This window comes from Cryptotermes secundus, unplaced genomic scaffold (genome assembly GCF_002891405.2).
Source record: "Cryptotermes secundus unplaced genomic scaffold, Csec_1.0 scaffold200, whole genome shotgun sequence".
Taxonomy (NCBI): domain Eukaryota; kingdom Metazoa; phylum Arthropoda; class Insecta; order Blattodea; family Kalotermitidae; genus Cryptotermes; species Cryptotermes secundus.
In genome coordinates this window covers 558,059-578,150 of record NW_019727788.1, presented here as the reverse complement: position 1 = coordinate 578,150, position 20,092 = coordinate 558,059, and the positions used below count along the sequence as shown (strand labels likewise).

General features: G+C 41.1%; 1 protein-coding gene across 1 annotated transcript in view; it reads right to left on the bottom strand.

Annotated features, from left to right (window-relative positions):
• The window catches only part of LOC111864950 (dual 3',5'-cyclic-AMP and -GMP phosphodiesterase 11), a 657,492-nt gene extending 638,373 nt beyond the window's left edge, over positions 1-19,119 (bottom strand). The window contains exon 1 of the mRNA XM_023852595.2: positions 18,901-19,119. The gene's annotated coding sequence lies outside the window, so the exon portion shown is untranslated. The remainder of the gene's footprint in view (positions 1-18,900) is intronic.
• Positions 19,120-20,092: the final 973 nt, after the last annotated feature.

Here is a 20,092-nt window from a genome sequence, read left to right as displayed (position 1 = left end):
AAGGTGGTTTGTTGGCTCGCTGACGAGTTTCTAAACGACTCAACGGCACGACTGTCAACACATTAAGAAAATCATACTACAAATTAAAACATAATTTAAACCAGCTTAACCTAAATTTTGAGTGTCATTTTCTTCCCACCTGATGTAATAGTAATACCACGACCTGGTACTCAATGCTAATTTGGGAAAATGTGGCTCACCATGTTAAAGTGAGGTTAATATTTAAAATGTAATAGGTGTTACATCTCGGGTTCTACGCACAAAACCCCGAGAGATCCAAGAACCGAAAATATGAAAATATAAAGATGAATAAAATTATTGGCTTTCTGGACATTATCTGCCCGTATTTAATTGAAAATAACATTTCGAATACTGGATTCTTTATCTCCGAAACGTTGTTTTTAAATAAAAGAAAAGGACGATGAATAATGTCCAAAATTCAATAATTGTATTAATATACCATCACCACAAAGTTTTAGATTAATGTTTGTTGTAGTTTTCTACGTCATCCTTGTTATGTTCATGTTTCATACAATAAGTTGCTGGGGTATGACGGACCACAATATTTAGCGCTGCCTCATTAATTATATCTACGATGTTTAAATACCGCATTGTTTGCTGACAATCATTATTCATTTAAATATAAATATGATCAATTATAGCGATCAATCTATAAATTATATAAAATAAGTACAGTGAATTTAAACATCCCTACAAATGGCAATTCAAGAAGAAATTAAGAGAAGATTAAATCTGATGAATGCCTAGCACCATTCGATTAAAATCTTTTGTCTTCCAATCTGCTATTCAGAACTCTGTGTGTGTGTGTGTGTGTGTGTGTGTGTGTGTGGATGAAACGAATGTCACATATAGCATGTAGCGTTTCGACTGGAAATACAGGGAGAACATTGTGACATTTTTTCTTAAAGTTTGCTCCTGAACCTACGAACGACGTTGTAGAGACTTAGACAAAGCTAGACGCATACTTAATTTCAGGATTAGGATGAGGTGGTAACTTCACTCTGCAGCCACTTAGCTCTTGGAGAAAGAGTGGCCAGTATCCACGTGAATAAAAGAAATGGCGGACCCCAGAGCAGCTTTGGCTATGGCTGCAAGAAGAAAATCCTCTGTTCCACCTGAATGCTAACTCCTGTTGTCCAACCCATGGTCAGTCGATTTATTAACTCAAATATCCCCCGTTGTTTATTCGTCTGGGATAAATCAGTTCTCTGTGAAACCGCAGGTATTTCAATATCCGCATCAGTGATTCCGCGTACGTTCATTAGAGCCAACAGATTTATTAAACGTCTATGCGTATACAATTGATTATAAAGATAAGCTGGGTCGATGAATTTCGAGATGACTGATATGGTACTTAACCGTTATCTTATCGTATATATGCAGGATGGTGTTAACCAGGGTTCTATTGCGTTGGTAGGCTCACAATTGTTGCATATCGGAAAACTAGCCAACTGAATTTGCGACATATGTCGTTGCATTGTGTGTTTCGATCCAGAAACTAAATCCAAGTGTAGCAGTAACGGCTGGTGCTAAGGGGTTAGGCGTATTAGCCTGACACTCGAAGAGGATGGTCATGGGAATGCACTGTGCATTGTCCTCAAACAAAAGGAGGCAAGTTCCGGGTGGAATCTGCCGCTTGTGACCTCTCTATTTATCATTTAAGAACGAGTTCAGTTTCAGTGTACGGTAAAGTAAGGTAAAGGTGTCCTTGCGCTTAATTAATTAAGCACCAAGGCGTGAAGACATGGTGGAGTTAAGTTACAGCTCCATCGCTCTTGGTCTCGGCAGTAGACGGAGGTGAGTGGTCAGCTTTCCGTCACTACCACTTTACCGAAGAAGAAAGAGCCCCCGGCACACGTTGGACACGAGGATGTGTACGCCCCAGAGCCGGTCTCGACCATGTGGAGAAAATAAATATCTCCTTCCCTGCTGTGAGTCGAACCCCGGCTGTCCGTTGCTATGCCAACTGAGCTATCCCACCAAAGGTAACGGTGCAACTCGTCCGAGAACTACGTCTATCAGTGGCAAAGCGTTCATGTCAGTTGTGTTAATGCAGCTAAAACTTTGAAAGATGATAATACATAAACCCTTAGCTTTGCAGTTCGATAGTACTCCACACACTGGTAGGAGCGGTAGGAGAAGCTGCTGTCACCTCCAGCAAGTGCATCACAGGCGTTGTCAGCCAGTTCCTCCAGGCCTACGCTAGCAGTTTGTTAGCGCAGGCGCAGTTGTCGGAGACAAGATGCTGTATTGGCTTGAATGAAGGAGGAAGATCCATGACATTCCAAATTACTAGGTTAGCCAAACGATGAATATTAATACACGCGAGTTGCTTGCTTGCTAACAGAGTGGACAATATTGCGTGGCTAACACTTATGACGGAGTCACACTCAGCCACTGATCCCGATGATTTAAGCTTGTACAACACATGGGCGGTCCATGGATTGCCTCGCCTCCTCTTCACTGGAAGACAATAGTAACACTAAATGTTCTTGCTGATCCATCACTTGTTGAGGGGTTATGTATTATGTGTCCACTACATATGACTGTAGATTTATATGGAAATGCACTGGAGATTTTAGTCATTAAAACGTGTTCGTTATAAGAAAGTTTTCAGAATTTTAATCAACGAATATTGACGTTGACACATTTTCTCCTCGAAAAGATGTGCGTCTCATAGTAACTAGAGGACCCTGTCTCGTGGCCGTCTCCCCTCCTTGGCTCCAGATTGATGGGCTCTGCAGGGCTTTCCATAAGAAACCAAACGGGGCAAATAATTGACTCTCGTAATTTTAGAGTCTAGAGGGAATACTGTTATCAAAGTAATGGGAAAAACTAAAGGGGGATGGTATAATCTAAGGACGTTCGCAGAAAAATGTTCTAGAGAACTCTTATGTACGTCATGACATTATTAGAGACAACACGAAGGGGCTATTGAATGTTGATGAGGTCATTCTGCACAGCCAGGAAACTAACAAGAACGACCATGTACGGGAATATCAAAATCAGTAATTCATATGAACCTCCTGGTCTGCATGATGGCTATCAATGGTCCCATTTCTGGTTATATTAGCTCAGAGAGGACTCTGCAATATCATTAGATAAAGAGAAACCGATGTAGATCTATATGCACAAACGTTTCGAGATAAATTCGAGCCATTTTCTAATATTTGAAATGAACAGTCTAAATAGTATTGGAATAGCATGGCAAGAGGCTAAAGACGAAACGCATCAAACATTCTACACCTTCTGCGAGCTGGTGTGTACCACGTCTAAGTACGAAATTATTGTAACATTTTGGTAAGAAAAATCCTTCCAACAACTTCATTGGTGAAATACGACTTTCCGTCATACTGGCCTGTGAGCAAGACGTTAAGAATTTCGATCTCATTAACAGCAATCGAATACTTTCGTCATGTCTTAAAGATTACATTAACTTCATTCGTGATGTTCCCCAGAAAAACTCGGTGGCTTTAGTCCCGCAAGCGAACTACGTGTATACCGAACGATCGAGCGATCGCCGCTTGTCGGCGAAATTAGTGCCAACTTTAGCGGATAGAGGATGTCGCGTGGTCGGCGCAATGAAACCCCACGGCCGTTAATTTCGGTTTTCTAGACCGGAGCCTCTACCTTTCATTCAAGTAGCTCCACAATTATCCTCACGAGGCTGAATGGACCCCGTTTGTGATGTTCCTCAAAAGTATTTATATTTGAGGGGGCACTAAATTGGGATCAAACCTCCGAAAGAATGGGCATATTTGGGCATTATCACCAAGTTTGCATAAAATTCTAATTCTTCTTACATTACAAACATAACAATTACACATTTTAAGATTTATTTCGTATTTTCGATAGAAATGGCAGTCTCTTAAAGATTTATTACCCATACACACCGCCGAATTCTTTTCTTAAATTCTCCTAGTTTGAGCATTATGACCTTCCATTTATTCACACGTGTATCTGGCAAACAATACAATAATCTCACAAATCCTTCGTTTCTACATAATGATCATCTCAGAAGGAAGTTACATTTTAAACTGCATATGCTATACAGAGACAGTAAAAAAAAAATACTTTCATGATTTTGATAATTTGAGGTTCTCAAAGTTGTGGTTATGAATAGTTATGTCTTATGGGATATAACATAGTGCAGCCGGTTGAAAGTTAATGGACATTTCGGCGGCATATCCTCTCCATCTTCAGGGTTGACGAGTAAGAAAAACAAGAAACCAGCATGAAGAAGGCAGAAAGCAAACCTTGGCTTACTCTTAAACCCTGATGATGGAGGCGAAATGCTCTCCTAGATGTTGATTTCATTTTAACAGAATACATAGCGTTACATCCCAGAAGGCTCTTTCGTCATTTACCTGTAAGAAGGGCCGCGCCATAGCTCAAACGGTTAGTCGCTGGCTTCCCACCGCGGCGGCCCGGGTTCGATCCCGGGTCTGGTCAAGTGGGATTTGTGCTGGACAAAGTGGCGCTGAGGCGGGTTTTCTCCGAGTATTTGGGTTTCTCCTGTCAATCTTCATTCCACCAAATTCTCCATCATCATAATCACCCGGGGAAGGCTACAATAGGCCAATCGGTGGCCGCCGTGCCGAGTGGACCCAGTTGGACTCCACCCCCACTAAGCGAATTACCCGTTAAGGAGGAAAACTAAAAAGAATAGGCAATTTTTTAGTTTTCCTCAGAAGTGATTTTGGCAACACTGAAAAAGGGAGCGGATTATAAGCAATACAATTTTTCCTCATATGCATTTGGGTGGTTTGCACAGTCTTTTCAACAGTGACAATACTTTCGCAAGTTTACTATACATTTCTGTTGACACAGTGAGCCAAGGAGCAAGTAAGATTTGTGACCCGACTTTTGTGGTTGGATATGTAAAAGCTAACAAAATTTACGAAAGTGTCACACTTCAATATGGCGATAGATTTACGAGCAAGACGTAAATATTCAAAGCGGGGTGGATGAGCGTTGATGTTGCACTCTCTGGGCGGCTATGGACTGCGTCATGGTTCGAGTTAGGGGGGCTGATTGAACAGCGTATTCGAAACAACCTAACAAGCACCAATGATAATGCTGCCTCTGACATGAGCATTAGTCACGGAAGTGACGCGATAAAGTCCTTAAGACCAAACTGAACACATTTTACTCTGCTGGAAATATGAAACCTCTGGTTCACTGGAAATCAAATGCATTGAAATAAGAATAATTAGGTACAAAAATAAAATTTAAGAATAACTAGTGTCTGATTATTTTGTCAAAACTTTTAATTAAACTGCCTATAATTCTGTGGTATGTTCGCTGAAAGACGGAATAGTTTAATCAGAAGAGAGACGTTGCTAGGTTACGGCACAGTAATCAACATATCAGCATAATAACGACTGAATACGCAACAGAGGGACGGTGTTTTCTGTGAGGGCTGCGCAGATAGCAACATCTGAGTAGGAGGTTGGTGTAAGATGGTCGCCAGCCTGCAAGAAAGTGAGCCTGGGAGCAGAGGAACACCCCCTGTTGGAAAATGTTACCAAGCATTGCAGTGAATACCTTAACTGAGAACACTAGTCTTTGCGTGATAGTGGTCTGTAAAGCGCAGTCACGAGCTGTGTGTTAAATTGTCCAATAAATCCGATTACCAATCAAAAACTCCGTCTATAGTCACATTCATCCCCACACGTGATACTACTAAATTAAAATATAATACAACTTTATAACCAACCAAAGATTGGTACGGTTATCTTGTTTCGATCAGCATTTTATAATATAGTTTATATAGGTATGCATATTTTTACAAAATTAATTAGCACACACGTTTTCAGGAGTCAGTTTTATTCCTAATAATTCCGAAGGGCTGTCATGTTAGACTATGCACTTCAAGTGTAATGTGGTGATTATACAGATTTGCCTTTCTTTCTTTTTTCATCTCTTCTCTTTTTCTTAAATATTTTAACGGCAATCGCAAATTCAGTTCGGGTTCTATAAGAATGTAATTTTTTTACACAGATCGGACACGTATCATGCATAGAGTACTTCTGCAAACATGAATTCAGATAAGAGTCGGACGTTTCTCCCGTCAAGTCGGGCCAACTCATAACGCACAAGTTCGCTTCACGGCTAGTCTAGCAAACTCATGATGTTTTAGCCCAGTACACCGCACAAAACCAGCAGCCACTTCAACAGAACACAGCACCGTCGAAAAGAGCGGTAATGTTTTAAGTTCTGACAAAACGGTAAAATTCATAGCAAAAGTCATAGATGATTTTAGCATCTGGGGCTTTGGGTAAGGTAAAAAAAAGGCAAAGTTGTCCGTGTGCTTAATTAATTAAGCGTGTATGGGGGAGTGGGTGTATAAATCCATGTATCCTTGACATCGGCACTAGTTGGAGGTGACTGGTCAGTTTCACGCCCCGGCCATTTTACGCCTGGAGAAAGATCCCGGTAAGCATTGGATACGAGGCTGGGTGGGCCCCAGAACCGGTCTGGAGGACGTGCAGATGAGATAAATCTTGCCCTTACCGGAACTCAAACTCCGATCCTCGGCCGTCTCCCGCAAGCCAGTCATTATACCGACCGCGCTGTAAATATATCAATGATATAAACGCTTAAAATTCAGTCCTTGATTACAGGAAATTACAAGGAACGACAGTTCAACTAAGGCTCCTATTTTCCTTTGAGTTCGCCTGGAGGAATTCAAGAAAATACAGATTTATATTTTGTACAGTTGTTGGCGTGCTAGTCCAGCATTCGGGAGCTCCCGCTACAGGACCCAGTGCCGTTACCAATCTTAACGGGCAAAAAATAATGGGAAATCTTTCAGTGCAGTGACAACCTATCACGTGACAGTTTGCGCAGATCCAACACTTGAAAAGTTGTATATAAATTAGGTTGTATCTTAAAGAATGGACATGTCCAACATACACGGTGTGTCCAGGATCCGTTAGGACTCATATTATTTTTTATTTTGCTATGCGATGTCATCTGTTGGCGAGTTGTGGCGTTAAGAATCTTGAAGTTTCAGCTGTGGCTGTCTATAATTTCAAAGCGCAAGCATCCCTGAATCATTTGTTCTGACCTTGAATGTAACAGTACTGTTCTGACGCTCGTCGGAAAATGGCGGTTGAACAGAGAGCCAACATCAAATTTTGTTTGAAGTTAGGCAAAACAGCCGGAGAAGCGTACGAAATGATGAAAAGTGTGTACGGTAGTGACTGTCTGAGTCGTTCGAACATTTTTCGACGGTATGCTGTATTTCGTGACGGCAGGGAGGACACTGAAGACGCTCCACGTGCATCAAAGCCGAGAAGCTTTTGGGAATACCAAAACGTACTGTGTATCAAATTTTGACCGAGGATTTGGGCAAACGGAAGGTCTGTGCGCGGTTTGTACCGCATGCGCTGTTAGATGATGAAAAACAAGCCAGAGTGGAACACTGCAAAGACATGTTACGGTTGGCCAAAAGTGATACAAAATTTACAAAATCGATTGTTACTGGTGACGAGACATGGTGTTTTCAATATGAGCCTCTCACAAAGCGGCAGAGTGCAGCGTGGTTGAGACCAAGAAGCCAGTCGAAACCAAAAAAAAGTGCACATGGAAAAGAGTCGAGCAAAGACACTGCTAACCGTTTTCTTCGATTCCAAAGGAATTTCTGCCAGAAGGTCAAACAGTGAATTCTGATTATTATTTCGGAGTCCTCAATCGTTTGTGGGCGAGAATTCTTCGAATTCGACTGAATATCGAGAGCAAGGCTCCTGATCGCTCCTCCATAACAATGCCACACCCCACAAATCGAAGAACGATCGTGCGCGATTTGTTGGCCAGAAAAGGGATCACAGTCCTTGATCATCCTCCGTATTCGCCAGATTTGGCTCCAGCAGATTTCTGGTTGTTCCCAAAAGTTAAGTTGGCGACGAAAGGAGACCGTCAGGACACCATCCAGGACATCCAAAGGGAATCTACCGCAGTTTTAAACGCGATTCCACAAAAGGAGTACAGTGATGTTTACGGAAACTTTTCAATCGATTCCAGCTATGTGTTGATTCAGAAGGAGACTATTTTGAATAAAAAAATGAAACTTTGAAAATATTTCACGTCTTGTATTTTTAATGAACACAGTCCTAACAGAAACTGGACACACTGCGTAGCATTATTATCATGTAATTCCTGTTATACTATTTATAAAACAGAGCCGGAAGCGAATCATACATACACCAAACTATGAATCCTGCATATACTAGAATTCGCAGTGGCTCTGTAACAAAACAGGAATACACTACAATGAACATGCTTATGTCTTGGCGTAATTTTCTTTACAAACCCAGCAAAGCCAATATGGCGAAAGAATTATAGAACCATAAAATTACAGACATGAGATGTCGTGCTTATCAGTCGGTTAACGTCAACCATCCTCTATAACATGTTGTATGAGAGAGAGTCAGTAAAACGTAAAATATGTCATATTGGAACCTGGAAATAAAACCTTTATTTCTTGACATATCCTCCGCTGATACAGCTGTTCCGTCGCTCTACCAGCGCAACGAAACCGGAAGAATAGAAGTCTTTTGGGTGTTGTCTCAGCCACTTCTGCACTTCCGTTTCAAATCTTCGTCATTAGCGAAACGTTTACCACCCATTTGTGAACCGCTTTACGCGACAAACACTTCCCACCGAAAATATAAAGTATTTCTTTATTAATATCCTTTGAACTGATTCATTTTTCCCACAAAAACGCACAATAGAACGTCGCTCTTCGGTAATACACATTCAAGCATGGTCGCCATTTTTAATACTGAAACCAGCCTTTGAACATGCGCATGCGCGTCTGCTACCTAGAGTGCTATGAAGCTGAACTGTGCTGCTACCTAGTGATACACATAAAAATCTATTACTTCCATTACAGCTGTTTTACTTCCATTTGTAACTTATTTACAGACTCTCCTTCACAGAAGAGCACAGGAGAATGTGGGCGTTAAACATTATTTAGGCAAACAAAATTAATCTTTATTATAGTATATCGAAATAGAAGTAAATAAAACGAACAATTAATGCCAATGAGTATTATATTAATCTTCTTATCGACTGCCTTCTTATTCATGAGTACAACAGGTTCTATTACACAGCTTCTTTGCCGAGACAAAATGTTTGCTTTCGCAGATATGAGTGATCTCAGACAAGGTCACCTGCATACACCGGTCTCGCGCACGTGGTGTTAACGGATGGGGCCACAGTATGCACCAGAGATCCTGTCTACACATAACGACCCTGGGGCAATAAGAGGCAATGACATAACCCCACAATTATGTAGCATACGCCATAGAGCATAAGAAACTTCAGAAAACGTATTCTCCTTCAAAAATCAATCAAGCAACCTGTGGAATCCGGTAAGATGCCTTAAAATGACCGGGGGAAAACTGAGCCAGTGTAATGTATAGGATATGGGGCTGACTACCGAAAAATCATGGTTCTGGTCACGGTAGGAGTATTATCCTGTGTACTCTCCACAGCGTTTCATAGCGGTTCCAGGTTCTTTTATCCAATAGGGGCCAGAACTTTTCACCCCGATGGTAATGTGTGTTGGGGGTGAAGCTGACCACTCAATTCCATCTAACGCCAAGATTAAAGATGCATGGAGCTACATCTTCATTCCCCCCACACGTCTTCATGGTGTGGTACACATGGACAACTTTTACAAGAAGACTGAGGGAATAAGTAAACTTCCTTATCCAATCCGAGTGCCAGTATATAGATGACGTCACAACACAACTGAGGACCGCGGTTATTACTATTAGTTACGATAATGTCTGACTTAGATAGGCCCGTAGTCGCGTAACTACAGCTTGCTGCGGTATTCCGACGAAGGTTATGGTACTTTTTGTGAATTACCATATTTACGCACGTATAGGCAGCACATTTTTTGCCAAAAATTCAGGAGGAAAACTGGGGTGCGGCTTATATTCGAAATATTCTAAATCACACTTCATTTAAAAAGAATTATATTCATAATTAGTAATACAGAGTGTTCTACTCCTGAAATAATATTACAAGAAAATTATTTTTTCTATAATTTCTGTCTGAAAATTGTGCTGCGGCCTAGACATGCGTAAATACGGTATTTTACGATGCTGTCAGAGTCCCGGATTGCTTAATATCAAATGGTTGGATGAGTGGCAAATAATAAATTCTAAAGGATTTCGAAATACGAGGTCACGGTTTAATAGAGATGCTATCCCCGAATTTACGTAGAAGGAATAAGGACCACTATGAAAACCCTCAATCAGGGCATCGGGTATCCCGGCCGATGTTCGAACTGGGCACCTTCCGAACACAAATCTAGAGAAATGCCGCTACACCAGTCTGCTCGATTCTACGGTATCGTGAAGCTCATTTCTCATCACGGGTCTCAGCAGCATGTAAGCATGAAGTACAAGTACAAGTACAACCGGAATTCTTGTTGGGATGCAGAAGTGGAAACACTCAGACAGAAAACTTAGGTCTAACCTGTGCTACTCGCACCTACCCCAAGTCCTACGTGAACGCTAAGGAATTCATTTTGGCCTCTGAGTGTGCTACGAAACTAAGCCCTTTTTCCAGGATAAAAGCCAATAAACATCTTTCGGCGGTATTAGATATATAAAACCCTTTCAATGGCATTAATAACATATAAATATTTCGGTGGCATTTATATAAGAATAATCTTAAATGTCATTGATAAAAGACAAATTAACTTGCTTCAAGATTCATGACTCCAAGCATTGTAACAAGTCATCTGACTACATAATCCCTGTAGCCTTAAGAGCATCGAGTACTATCACAGTGTAATAAGATTACATGGTCCATTACGAGGTAACTGCCGGGTAAACACGTTTCCGCGACAGTGGAGACTAACGCTACAATCAAAAACATTGTCGCAAACGGTGTTCTCTATGCGGTCCATGCCAAAGCTATATAGCGAGGACGGATGAGTAACAACAAACGTAGCGCCAACATATATAGACCGACCATCCTTCGTCGAAGAGGAGGCCCAATTTCGAAACACGTACATGTCTAGGAGAGAATAAAAATCTTGGTCATGGATCTCGAAGAGACTGAAGCTAGGAATGACTGTGCTAGCGAAGGCCAGCAGCAAATTAACCGATCGACAGACCGACCGAGTGACTGTCCTCTGGAGTCACCCCCAATACAACGGGAGGGAGTAGGAGTAGTGAGACCCCTCCTCTCGTTGAAGTAGAGGCCCAAACTTCCGACCATGTACAAGTCTCTTCTTTTCTCTTTCTCTCTCTCTCTCTCTCCTCTTGCTTCCATTTTGAAGCATAGGGCTGATTTCTCAGGTTCATGATCATTTTACAGATGGCAGGACCCCTTGGACGGGTGATCAGCTCGTCGCAAGGCCTCTACCTAAACGCAGGGCAACATAAACACAGAATAAACGCATACACACACCAAACATCCATGCAGGAACCCACATGAGCAGTGGAGGACATTGTTGAGATCCGCTGCCAAGCAACGACTGGTGAGGACGCAGCAAACCTATGTCTTGGCATGTGCTACAGTGAATTGCTGAGCGTACAGATAAACAATAGCATTATAATTACTTGTCTTTACGACTTATAAGCGTTCAATAAATTCAATAACGAATCTGATCACCATGTCTAGTCACTAAATCGTGACAATACGAAAAAATTCAAAAGAAAATATTTTGTATCCACCCACCAAACACATCATGATTTAACCCTATCGCCACGTTATTCATAGTGTGCATATGCCTAGCAGCAAAAATGCTCATTCTTTGGGTATTTGGCAAGGATGACATTTCTAAATACCTGTGAGCTGTTATTGAAGACACGAGTTAATGATGGAAGCAGAGAAGGTCGAAAACTTAACACGAGTGAAATACATTTTCTAAGTGCATTCTTTACGAGTTAGCATCTCTCACTGTTCCTCTTAAAATTTAATTAATACAGCTCATCATTACTGCCACAGCAAACAACAGCATGATACTGGATTAGGGTCAATGCTAATCAACAACACGGACATTAATTACACCAATACAGAAGCCTCATGCAATTACAATGACCGCATGGTCTGAGGCACTGCTTTCATTAGCTGCTGGAAACTGTGACCTTGGGTTTAACTTCCGTTCGGGGCATGGATGTATGATTGCGTTATTTATGTGTTGTTATACGCAGGCAGAGGGTCCGCGATGGGCCGACCCCTCAGCCAAGAAATTCTACCAATAGCTAGTACATCCACAGTCCCAAGCCTTAAGGGGCACGTACGAGTCTGGCTCGGGTTCCAATGAGCCAAACTCGTCCGAGTGTGGGTCGCAAAGTTGGGAGTCAGCTCATGCGTTTGTGGAGCCCGGCTCCCGAGTCAAGCTCGCTGAGCCGGACTCGCGAGCCAGACTCGTACGTGTATGGGCCCCCTTAATTTTGAATTGGAATAGGACAGAAAGCATAATTCGCATTCAATAAAGAAGAAGAAAAACTTTTAATTGCTATTCTTGGTACTTCATCAGACATGTACGGCTCGAATCAGTATACTTTTTGTTTCACTCTACATGGTAGGCCTGAATTACTATTGTTTTTATTTCACTCAATATCTGAACAAATACAAACTTACTTACTTAATCCGTTCCTCTTATACCTTACGGTGTCGAGGTTTTTTTCATTTTGATCATTTTACAGACGGTAGGAATCCTTGGACGAGTGATCAGGTCGTCGCAAGGCCTCTACCTGAACACAGGACAACACAAACACAGAATAAACACACATACACATACCAAATATCCATGCCTTTGTGGGATTCGAACCCACGATCCCGGCTTCCGAGCGAGTGAAGACAGTACATGCCTTAGACCGCTAGGCCACCGTGACCGGAAACAAATGTAAATGCTGTAAATAGAAGTTAATGAGATCTGTAGTCTATCTTGTGTACCAGATTTCTCTACATGAAACCCCCTTTTTAATAAAAATTATAAAGTCCTCCTTGAACTGAATTAAAATTGTGTTGCTCAGTAAGAGTACAATGTACAATATGTTGTTTGAATATCCGACGTGACTATTTAGTACGGAAGCGGAAATGAAGGATTCATAATGTGTATATATTTACCGTCTTTCTTATGTGCAAGCAGCCACATAAGAAAGACACATCAAGAGACACAGTATATACACAATTGAAACATAAGAAGAACGACTCCCATAGCGGATGAATGGCGTTACACATGAGTTTGATATACGACATGTAAGATGATAGATCTTAACAAGTTTGAATAAATAAATTTTATTATTCAACAACGACGAACACACATTTTATATCATTTTATAAATGGACACTTGATGGCAGTCAGTGCAATGGTTTAACATGATTGATACACCTGAGGATGGCAGAATGATGCCGAAACATGTAGTGTGAAGTGACAAGTGAAACTGTATGCACTAAAAGACGGTAAATATATACACATTATGGATACGAATCAGTGCAACAGGACGCTAAAATACAACATTAAGAAAATATTCGCTAGCTGATTGTCGTGGTTATTTAAACACGCTTTCAGTACTGAGATTATATAGAGTTCAATGATATGATGACTGATGAATGGTCAGCTAGAAAGGATGTGGAAGGAAACGGTCATGACCATAGTGAGGTGCTATCCAAGCAGCCGCCTGGAGGATACTATGGACATTCACCTTGAAAGTCTTGACTGTTGATATGAGCCATAAATACATGGGATCTACGATCTATTTTTTTGTGTTAATATGTAACGTCTGAGCTGGATGTTATGTTGTAGTAAAGTTTGAACCTTACCGCCAATGTCCTGTTAGTTTGGTTGTCGTGCGACAGATAGCGACAGAAGAGCAGTCTACCAAAATGGCGTCTGAAATAGAAGTGCGTACGAAACAGAGATGTGTTATTGAATTTCTCACTGCCGAACAAATTGCACCCATTGACATCCATCGACGCTTGCCAAAGGTGTACGGAGGCGATACAGTGGATGTCAGCACAGTGAGGCGGTGGGTAGTGCGTTTCAACAGTGGCGGAAGTGAAGTGCACGACAAACCATGCCTTGGGCGTCCCTGCTCAGCTGCCACTCCTCACAATGAACAGCACCTCGATCAGCTCATCCGCACAGATCGGCGGATAACGACCAGGGAACTGTGTGCACAGCTTAATATCCAGATTCCCCAAGAAAAATTTCAAGACACAGCCACCGGCAAGGAAAGTGATGTGCACAGTCTTTTGGGATAGACGGGGTGTGATTTTGTTGGATTTCCTGGGGCCTGGTGAGACTGTCAATTCTGAACGCTACAAGACAACGCTGACGAAGCTGAAAGCCCGTATTTCCCGAGTCAGGCCAGAGAAGCAGACAACCTTTCGCTTGCAACACGATAACGCTAGACCCCATTCCAGTTTGGCGACCACCGCGCACATTGCAAAGTTCGGCTGGACTGTCCTACCACATCCACCTTATAGCCCCGATTAAGCACCTTCAGACTTCCATCTCTTTGGGCCTATGAAAGATGGACTACATGGGCAACACTTTCCAGACAACGATGCTGTCATTGCAGCTGTAAGAAAGTGGCTAGCCTCTGCTGGTGCAGACTTTTACGGGCGCGGCATACAGGCTCTTGTTCATCGATGGCAAAAGTGCATAATGAATGGTGGTGATTATGTGGAAAAATAACTGTAAGTGGCTGAAATCTTGCTCTATTTAACTGCGTCATTATGCTTTCTGTGTATATCGTAGTTTTCGTTAAAAAAATAGGAGGCATTATATACGGAACGCTCCTCGTATATAATGTGAATTATTAGATCAGCGATGGACGCGGTGCAAGGCCTTCTCGGCCTTTGCACCGCGATCTACAGTGATCTATTGTGCTTACATATACACACATACATACATACATATATACACACATAAACACATACATACATATATAACCACACGAACGCATACATGCATATATACACACATAAACGCATACATACATATATACACACATATTCACATAAACGCATACATACATAATGTGTACTATGTTTTCAACAAGAAGTACGGCGTACTTGTGTCATATGAGAACCAAGGCAAGGCGGAAATATTGCATTGTAATCAATCGCGTTTTGCTGTAAGAACATTCATTTCGGAGAAGGGTACGAAAAGTGTGGTCATAGAATATTTTAAGGTACTTTCCCAATATTTAGATGACAGAAGCGGAGAGAGATTATGATACAAGTTCAACCAGCCTCCTCGCAGAGAATCCAACACAGGACTACTATAAAATGAAGCAAGACTGCTAACTATCCGATCTGCAATGTTTGATCTAAATTTCAATCAGCACAATATTGAGTGCTTCAGCATATAAACCAGGCATGTTAACACTGCTATGCTAATCGGCCACTGTTGTTCTCCTGTTAACGAATGAGATTCCGACCAGAAAACCACACACATTTCTAACCACATAGCTTACATTACTCTGTGAAATGAAATGTCCAATTTCTCCATCCATATATCGAACTGTAAAAGTCAAAGGAGTTCCGACCAGAATTCGTAAGGCCTACATTCTTTTTGTAAAAAAAGACTACTATTTGTCCTTGCATATCATTTTAAGACCCTAAATTAAATGGCACTACTGCCGGTCACAACTCACAAGTTCCTGCGCCCGTCATGGTGTTATAATTAACTGTAGATAATTAAAAACTGCGATATTGGGGTGCCCTTCGATAGTAAACATCGATCAAATCTCATGAAAAGCGTTCAGCTCGTTAAAATGTTGAAAAGTACATACATAGGCGCACAAGCACTCAAGCACACATACAGACAGCATAGTGACGTCACAGGCTTAAACCTCTGTCCTTAAGATAAAGTATACTAAAAACTGAGAATTGTAGACCTGCCTGGAAGTTAAAGCCTTCTATGGCGGATTACGATGCTATTCTGTAACCAGTGAGGTGGGAGTAAAATATGTTGAAGATTTCAGTTTCACAGTTTCCGACTGACGACCGTCACGTAAGGATACCGTATGTATGAAACTTGTCACATAAAAATTGTTTAAATTATACTAATTAGATAATAAAAATGCATCCGCTCTATAAACGCCCGGTTACTACCTACCCACCTGTAGAAAGCTGACATCGTAAAACATCTAATTTAACAGATAAACCTGTATTTTACACAGTGTAAGAGTTACTTTAAGTCTCCCCTAGTTCTTGCTGTGACCAGAATTATGTCACTACATGAACCAATTTAACTCGCTTTTAACAGGCCAGGTACCTAGCTATCTACAGCGTGATTTCGTTCAAGTTGAATGCAGCATTATCCTGACTTAAAATATTAGACAGGCCTAAATACAAGAAGATTATCTGAGAGCCTGTCACAAATCGTTCGGCCGGTCCGATGGAAAGACACGCTACTCACGTCACTCTCACTGCGTACGTAGTCGATAGGCGATTAGCCTGTACACATTATAATTTCTTTTCAATATTTCCTCAACTAATGTTTGCACATCTACCGTGCAACGGGCTTGTGTGCTATGCACCACTCACTCCGTAATCCCAAACCCCTGCCGCATATTAAATATTCAGTCGCGTTATTTCTTGTGTCAAAATTCCACGTGAGACTTAAACATTGAAATGAATGTTCATGTACGATACCCATGTCAACTGTAGGAAGATTTCGGCATAAACACCAACATGTTATAGTTATAAAAACAAAAATCTAACAATCAAGTCATAAATAAATTTAGGCTGACAGCGTCCTTATGCAAGAAAATGAAACAGAATTGAAACAAAACATTTACCGTTCCCTGAAGGTAACCCGGATTATGTCAGTACTAGGTCTGAAAATTCGCCTAAAATCCCTTACACGCTTTGCACAGGAGACCGGGGGTTCGAAGTTTAGAGTTGCATGATTCAAGTTTGCTGTTTCCGAAAAGGCACTTCAACACGTGCATGTGAACATTCTACGGAAGTGCAGGGGATGAGCAAATAACACGAACCATTTTCTGCATGTGCTCTGATCTGGACAGGTTTTGTTTGTGGTTCATTAGTCTTTGTCCTTGATGGTCCTGTCACACGCGAAAAGATTTGACGCAAGGAGCTTCTGTCTCTTCCGCTGGGTCGGGTCGGCCGAACGATGTGCAGGAGTCTATTAAATAATCTCCTTGTTTAACGTTTCATTCATGTTAAACGTGAAACATACCAGCAGGATTATGTAAACCGTTATCCCCTTATTTATAGGCTACATTCTTGGGAATCTCTTCCGCTAATAAGTCTAGTGTAAACGTCACTACTTTATGTACCTACCACACTGGCTGAAGCACCGTTTGGCTACAGTAGTTCCTGAACTGTTTCTTTTATACGTCACATGTCATTTACAGGTACAGTAACCAGTCAATATATAATATGTAGGAACTATGCTACCGTCAACACTACAAATATTTCAATATTACATTAGATCTTTATTTACTGCGACATGTTTCGGTCATACATGCCCATCATCAGGCAGGAATACGTATAGTTATTGAAATAGCGATATGGATCCTCATCGGTGCAACGCGACACACTGCAATATTAACATAAAACCCCGCCTCAGACTTCAGCATAATCAAAATAGCAAATACATGATTAAAAATAAAAAAGGATAGAAATAAATAAAGGTATACTATATATAAAATGTTGGAATATTGCAGTGCGACGCGCTGTACCGATAGGATCCATATCGCTATTTCAATAACTATACGTATTCTTGCCTGATGATGGTCATGTATGACCGAAACATGTCGCAGTACATAAAGATCTAAATGTAATACTGTAATATTTGTTGTGTTGGCGGTGGCATAGTTCTTACATATTATATATTGCCTGTGACATATAACAGGTTGCAACCTATAAAAAAATACAGTAACCAGTGTTAATGTCTCTTTTTTTATTGCTAGTGGGGTGGGACTAAGTCCCTTGTACTGCGGCCACTTCTGGCCTATTGTACCAGCCCCAGATAATAGGTGGGGGTGATTGTGGAGCTATTGGTGGGATGAAGATTGACAGGAGAAACCGAAGTACTCGGAGGAAACCTGCCCCAGCTCCACTTTGTCGACCACAAATCCCACTTGATCAGACGCGGGATCGAACCCGGGCCGCCGCGATGGGAAGCCAGCGACTGACCGCTTCAGCTATGGCGCGGCCCAATGTTAATATCTTACTTTTAACAATGGCTAACCAATAACTCCGTGCAAGTGACCAGATATTTGTAAGCGTGCGACGCGTACGGTTATGGTTATGCGTTGTCAACGCACAATCATAGTTTTTATGAAGTTGCATCCCAATGATTTTGCCATCAAAAGGCATGAAGCCTGTTCGTCTACATTTTCTTTTATTTCCTTATCAGCTATGAAGAACAGCCAAATAAAAATATACACATAATAAAATGTTTTATCTTCTTAATGTAATGTAGGATGAAAAATATCGCGTTACCACAAACTTTTAATTAAGCATGTGAGTAAATATCACCGCGCTTAGTACTGAATATGAAAAGCATAAAACACGATTCTTATCATGCTGTTATGTAGAACTGTAACCGTATTTCGCGTTAAACTGTAACAGTTACGAAACAATTCAAGTGCATTTGACTACACAGTTGCAAAGCCGTTCCGTTGGCAACGACATCCTGAGCACTGCACCACGTGGTATTGAACGATAAAAAAATAGATAACTCGAATGCTCCGTCAATGTCCAACACGATAAAATTACAAGCAGACTTAAAATACCGTCACATTACATATTCCTTAGATTTCATACCTCTATAAGAGAAGGGAACTGCAAACTGTCACACTGATCAAATTATGTATGATAAATATTAGCGTAATGTGTAAGTGTTGTATCACTCACCGTTTGACAGATGACAGTTTCCTCGCTCACCTCCTCTTCCACTGCTTAACTCGAGTTGGCGACGACGATTCGCTTAATTTTGTTTTCTATTATCAATTCGGTTAATTACCTTACTGTCTATCGTAATCACTGATTTGCTAGGGTTTGTGTACAGTGTTGTCACACGAAGCACGACCCTTCCGCGACAAACCACCAGCGCATACTGGCGGCAACCGACTGACTGCCGAGTTAAGATTCAATCTGACAACTGCGCACTACTGCCGCGGTTACAAAAACAAATGCAATAGTCCATAGGAAGTACAACGCCATCAGCGGCACGTGTGTGCAACTTTATTCCAATGCAGCGCCTTTTCAAATTCCTGTCTCCGAGGGTGGTCTTTAAAGAAACCATATATATAAACTCAGACAGACTAATAATTGAGTTTATTTTACTCTGTAGCAAGTTACTTTTAACAGTAGTAGGAACATTTTTTTTCTACGTCAAACCACCGAACATGTATACGCCCAGATAAGAAACACACGCCACATTGCAAGTTTTATTAATAGGAAACATAGCGCGGGAATACCATACCAAATACTCACATACCATCAAACTTGTACATAATTGAAAAATGGTCTTTGGGCCTCATATACCGGGCTTATTATGTAAAATTCTGAAACGAGACCTACGCAACATACACACCCAACTCTACACTGTAGCAGGATATCCGCTTAAATAATATTTTAGTTGGCATACAGATCCCTAACCCTACATATAAGTGTTAATACCATTTACATACTTCTAACACACCTTTAATAGGTTTTAATAATATTTCAACATTTTATATATAGGACACCTTTATTCTACGTGTTCCTGTCTGATGATGGTCATGTATGACCGAAACATGTCGCAATAAATAAAGATCTAATGTAATATTGAAATATTTGTTGTGTTGACGGTAGCATAGTTCCTACATATTATATATTAGTAGGAACACTGCATAAGTAACCTCTGTGGTATGCATCCTGTTGTGTGTCATACGAGAGAGAAATAATGGGACAGTCTGCACAACAATAATTCCGAAAGAGATAAAATAGACCCTACTTTGTCAACATTTGTTTTATTAGATATTGGTGGTAACGCTACATGTTTCGACCCTTTTCTTGGGTCATCTTCAGGCGTACAAGAATAATAGTACTAGTTCTTGAATTG